This window comes from Pteropus alecto, unplaced genomic scaffold (assembly GCF_000325575.1).
Source record: "Pteropus alecto unplaced genomic scaffold, ASM32557v1 scaffold239, whole genome shotgun sequence".
Taxonomy (NCBI): Eukaryota; Metazoa; Chordata; class Mammalia; order Chiroptera; family Pteropodidae; genus Pteropus; species Pteropus alecto.
This window is the reverse complement of record NW_006494613.1, coordinates 10,697,137-10,703,172: the sequence shown is the minus strand read 5'-3', so window position 1 is coordinate 10,703,172 and position 6,036 is coordinate 10,697,137. Positions and strand designations below refer to the sequence as shown.

The window sequence follows — 6,036 nt, the reverse complement described above, 5'->3', positions numbered from 1 at the left end:
CCTCATGATTTAGCCTACACTCTGTGAAAAGCTGCCTTAATGGGCTAGACATAATGAAATGCCATAGACTGGGTCACTTAAAAAACAGAAATTTATTTTCTCCTAATTCTGGAGACAGAAAGTCTAAGATCAGATGCCAATATGGTTGATTTCTGATGAGAACTCCCTTCCTGACTGGTAGAAGGCCTCCCTTTTACTGTCTTTTCCCATGACAGAAAGCGTGAGAGAAAGAGCATGAACTCTCCTGGGTCTCTTTTATGAAGGCACTAATCCCATCATGAAGGTCCCACATAATTTTCTCCACACATTATTATTTCCCCAAAGCCTCATCTCCAAATATCATCTAACTGGGTGTTAGGACTTCAACATATAAATTTGAGAGGTGGGGGATACACAATTCAGTCCATAGCAAGTATTATATCTTCTAAATGTGGAAACAACAACAACAACAACAACAACAATAACGCGCTTTTTTTTTTTCCAACTTGGTTCTGGCAGAATAGCTCCCTCAAAGAAGGTGGTGAGAAGAAGGACTATTCTGCCATCAACGAGGAAGTAAACAGAGAATACACCATCAACATTCACAAGCTCATCCATGGAGTGGGTTTCAAGAAGCGGGCCCTCTGGCACTTAAAGAGATCTGGAAATTCACAATAAAGGGGATGGGGACTCCAGATATGCGCATTGACACCAGCCTCAACAAGGCCCTGTGGGCTAAAGGGATAAGGAACGTCCCACACCATATCTGGGTGCGGTTGTCCAGAAAACATAATGAGGATAAAGATTCACCAAACAAACTCTATATATTAGTTACCTATGTGCCTGTGACCACTTTCAAAAATCTACAGACAGTTAATGTGGATGAGAGCTAACTACTGATTGTCTAATAAAGATATAAAACTGCCTTTGGTGGGCTAAAGGGATAAGGAACGTCCCACACCATATCTGGGTGCGGTTGTCCAGAAAACATAATGAGGATAAAGATTCACCAAACAAACTCTATATATTAGTTACCTATGTGCCTGTGACCACTTTCAAAAATCTACAGACAGTTAATGTGGATGAGAGCTAACTACTGATTGTCTAATAAAGATATAAAACTGCCTTTGGGGAAAAAAAAAAAAACTATCCTTAAAAAAGTATTTTTAGAAATTTTATATAAAGAAAGTAAATGCAGAAATTCTCAATAAAATACAGTATTTCTGAGAAAACTTCTAGAGTGTTTATAATCTGAATTACCACATTCATGAAGTTATAAACTGTGCAACAGTCAATGGAGCCACATAATCCATAGTATATATTGAGTCTGTCTATATTGTACATACCAAAGTACATGTTAACTAGCAAGGATCCTTTATTTTTTATAATTAACAGATTTTATTTTATTTTTTAACAGTTTTAGCTTTGCAGAAAATATAGAGGTCCGGCATATCTCCTTGCCCAATCTGTTTGTCTTATTATTAACATCTTTAATTAATGCATACATTTGCCACAATTGATGAGCTAATACTGATATATTATTATTAATTAAAGTCCCTAGTTTACATTAATTAAGGTTCTCTCTTTACATGTTATAGTCTATGAATTTTATCAACTGTATGTCAGGTATCCACCATTACAGTATCCTACATCAAAGGTCCCCATCCCCTGGGCCCAGACCCATACTGGTCCATTGCCTGTTAGGAACCTTGCCAAACAGCAGTGAGTGGCAGGTGAGAGAACAAAACAATGTGTATATTTGCAGACTCTCCCCAGTGCTCACATCGCTGCCTCAGCTCCACCTTAGATCCTCATAGGAATACTGGTCCGTAGTGTCAAAATGGTTGGGAACCATTGTCATACATAACAACTTTCTTGCTTTAAACTCCCTTGTGTTCAAGAATTCATTTCTGAACCACATGTGTTTATTAAATACAAAGTAGTCTCTACTGAAGATGTCTAAAAGAAATTATTTGAACAAAGGAGGAGAAACATCTTTAATCACCACAAAAGCAATTTCTATAGTTGTATATTTGTTATTACATTCTTTTTCTTTTTCTTTTTTTCAGTAAGTTCAAAGGTCTGAGTTATAGAAAATTTAGAGATGAAATTCTTTATCTCCCCAAATTCACCCTGAGCACCACCAACCAAAATTCAGTGAAACACGGAAAATAAGAATAATTAGAAAGGACTCAAAGAATATCACAATCTTCCTCTATGAACCTCTTGGCAGCATTAAGCAACATAGAGGAAAAATTTATGTTACTTTTCTAATAGCAAAGCAATCTTTTTTATTTGCTGTATTCAAGCTCTAGCATCTGGTTGGTTACATTACAGCAAAACTTCATGTTGTTAATGGTTGGTTCAAAACAGCCACTTCAAAGATTTCTTTCTGCAGCCGTGTTCGATATTAGTATTTGTTCTTAGTCCTTTGTGGGGTGCATTAATTGGATCATTTTATACTAATTGAAACTGTTTGCCAAACAGTTACTTTGGCAATTTGGAATTAAAATTCTATTTTTGTCTTGCATGCAGACTCAGTCTGGATCAGGGTAGATGGAAGAAAATTGATAGTCATTTCCTTCTTAATATTCTCAACTTTAGCTTAATGGTTAATTATGCTCAATCTGCATGCATTTATAAATAATGGGAAGTTTTATTTATAAAATTTTAAATTTTTGTACCTTTCTAGATCTGCTGATTAGAAAACTATATCTATTTGGGTCACTATATATATATGTATATATACACATATATATAATATACACATATATAAACACATATATATACACATATACATATATATGTATGCTTTATGTATGTATATATGTGTATATATATTTTTCCTTTTAGTTTTTATTAGTTATTTAAATTTTAATATAAAAATTGTTATTCTTTTGTTTAATGAAAACATTGTCGAGTAAAAATGAACTAACCTTATGAAACACTCATTACTTTTCGAACATTGAAATCTAACATGTTTTCCTAGAAAAGTTGACCTATAATTTGGATTAGTAAAAAGCATTCTAGTTAAGCTACAAAATAACATTCAGTAAACAAATCATGGACATTTAACAAGGAGGAAGTGTATAAGAATAGAATATTATATGTCACAAAATGTAAAATCTTAAATATTGTTAGAGTTGCTTTTATAAGGAGTATAAAATGTTGCAAAAACAAAAAGAATGAAATAATTAGAATATGTGGCCACAAAAGCAATATATGAATAAAGTATACAATTATAAATATTATGAAAATATTACAGATAGAATGAGAGGAAACTGGAATATGAAATATTAAAACTTTACAATAATTATAAGCATGTAGCAATATTTTACAACCTTTGAATCAATGATGATATAGCCAAAGGGAATCAAAAACAAAATTTAATAACTGAGGTGCATGATAGAGAAAGCAAATATAAAATGATCATAGGTCACTAGAGACACATGAATTCTCCAATGTTTCATAGTAAAGGAGTAGGTCTTTCTTGTGATGAAACATTGAACAATGAGATAGAATCTTAATACTGGTGGATTAAAGAACTGACTTCAGGAAGAAAACAAAAATGATGCTGTGGGTGGGACAGAAATAGTGGCATATAGTTTTAACCCTTCCTCTTTGGAGGGAAATGTTTATAACTTGGTTTATGTCTGTGCCCTTGACCCTACCATAGTCCACATTTTACCAGTAACACATTAAACACATACAAATCACACTCATACATTTTTTAATTATGTTAATCAAAATGGGGGAAATATATTAATATCAGAACCAATAACCAGAAAGATCATAACTAATTAGAAACAATGATCAAAATATAATAAGATTAATTTCACAAAGAGAAATTTCATTTTTAGTACTTGGGAAGGGGGTAAGCTAGTGTTTTATTTATAGTTGCTATTTAGAAAGTGTGCATCAAACTTAATTAGTCATAAATTTTGCATGTTCTAAAAGTAAAAATAACCATAAAATAAGCTATTTTTATCTATATTGATAGCTATATCCATAGTCAGAGAGCTGATAGCACTTCCTTTTTAGAGTGCCATTTCATTTTATTTTAATCATTATGTTTTTTGGCAGAGTGCTTTTAAGAAGACTGTAGGAAATTCAAACACATTCACCCAGTAATAAGAGTGGTGATGCAACTTAAAACATGGCTTATTAATAAAAAAGGTAAGACTAAAGATAAGATTTTGGAAAGAAAAGCCATTACAGCAATGTTCCGATATTAAGAAATGTCAAGCAAATTGATTACACTTGTTTTCCTTTTTATCAAGGATAAGGTATAATAGAAACAATAAGTGAAAGATATAGAAACAAATCTCAACTCAACATCAAATATATATCTCTAATACAATTGTGTAAGTGGGGAATTTCCTACTTAGAAGATATTCAACAGTAGTTTGGAAAACCATTCTGTATTTAAATAAAGATAGAAGAATGCATTTCCCTTCTAGTTCTAAAATAATATGACTCTATGTTAACCTGAAAAAGTAGACCAGACAATTCTGAGAGATTCAGCTCAAGATCTTAAACTAGGGAATTAAATCCTGAGGAAAGATGACATAAAATAACTTCCTTAAAAACTAAAAGCAATAACCTGTATCTAAGATTATCAACAATAAATTAATAAAATTTCTGATAGTAAAAATTTGTCACACTGACTCAAAACTTTTAACAAGTGTGAAAGAATACATGCTGAGTAAAAAATTCACTTGATTATGTGACTGTTACTCAGTTCAGCGGGTATCCTCTATATCTAAATCAGACACTGCATTTCCATGGTGGCCTTTTTTATATTCTAAGGAGTTAATCATCTCTGAGGGTCCTGCGATTTTTACTGTTTCATGCTTTTGTGATCTTTTGTCATTCTATGTGTAATCATTTAAAATAGAGTTCATCAAGAGAAGTTCTTTTCTCAATAACAGTGTATTGTAGATTTGCATGTCCACTACCTGTGACTGCTGACCCAACAAAATGACCAAATGAACATTTTGACTTCTCACTTTTCAAGCAAATATTTGACATCATATTGGTAAAGTTTTAATCCCTTTGAATTAGTTTTCTTATCCCTAAGATTGTTGTTACTTATATGCCTTTTGGAAAGATTCTCAGTAATAACAAAAAATATATATCTTATTAAAGTCTTTTGGAACAAGAAAGCATATAGAAGATACTATTAATGACTTTTTTCATTAATCCTCATACTTCTGTGAGGAGTATATCCTTGGTATGCAGGTAAAAGAGGATTATATAGCCAAGCAGTGAGCCAGAGTGTTTCAATATAGCTTATGGAACTATAGCATTTTCTTTTCTGATTAAGTTTACTATTCCCTGAGAGTTGCTCTTCTTAGAAATAATCTCACAAACAGATTTAAGAATTATTTTTAGGAAAAATTTTAAGAGAGTGAATATAAGGTAGTTTTTACTATAAACCTATGAAACCAAATTATATATAGTGAATCAAAATCCATGTAATAAGTTAGCCTGAAATAATACTTGTGCTTCAAGTGGAAAATTGAGATACAAATAATTTTTTTGAATGGTTATTTTTATTTTTATGTATATATCTGAATGTTTACTAAAATCCTCTAGGAATCCACATGCCCTTTTTAATGTAAAATTAATATTAACTTACTATTATATATTTTATATATAGTGAATCAAAATCCATGTAATAAGTTAGCCTGAAATAATACTTGTGCTTCAAGTGGAAAATTGAGATACAAATAATTTTTTTGAATGGTTATTTTTATTTTTATGTATATATCTGAATGTTTACTAAAATCCTCTAGGAATCCACATGCCCTTTTTAATGTAAAATTAATATTAACTTACTATTATATATTTATAATTTTCTTTTGGAAACAAATTTTAATTTACATATTTTTCTCTATGTTTACTTAGCACAAATGATATGAATAGCATTTCTAGAATTTTGAGGCCAGCATAAAATGTGGTAATTACCCTCAAGGTGCTTAATATTTATTGAGATATAAATTTGAACTTTGAAATGTTTAAAATCAAGTAATGAATTATATTTACAGTACCTGA

The 6,036-nt window shown here is 31.2% G+C and overlaps 1 pseudogene; it reads left to right on the top strand.

Annotated features, from left to right (window-relative positions):
- LOC102891197 overlaps positions 1-909 on the top strand; it is a 1,501-nt pseudogene extending 592 nt beyond the window's left edge.
- Positions 910-6,036: the final 5,127 nt, after the last annotated feature.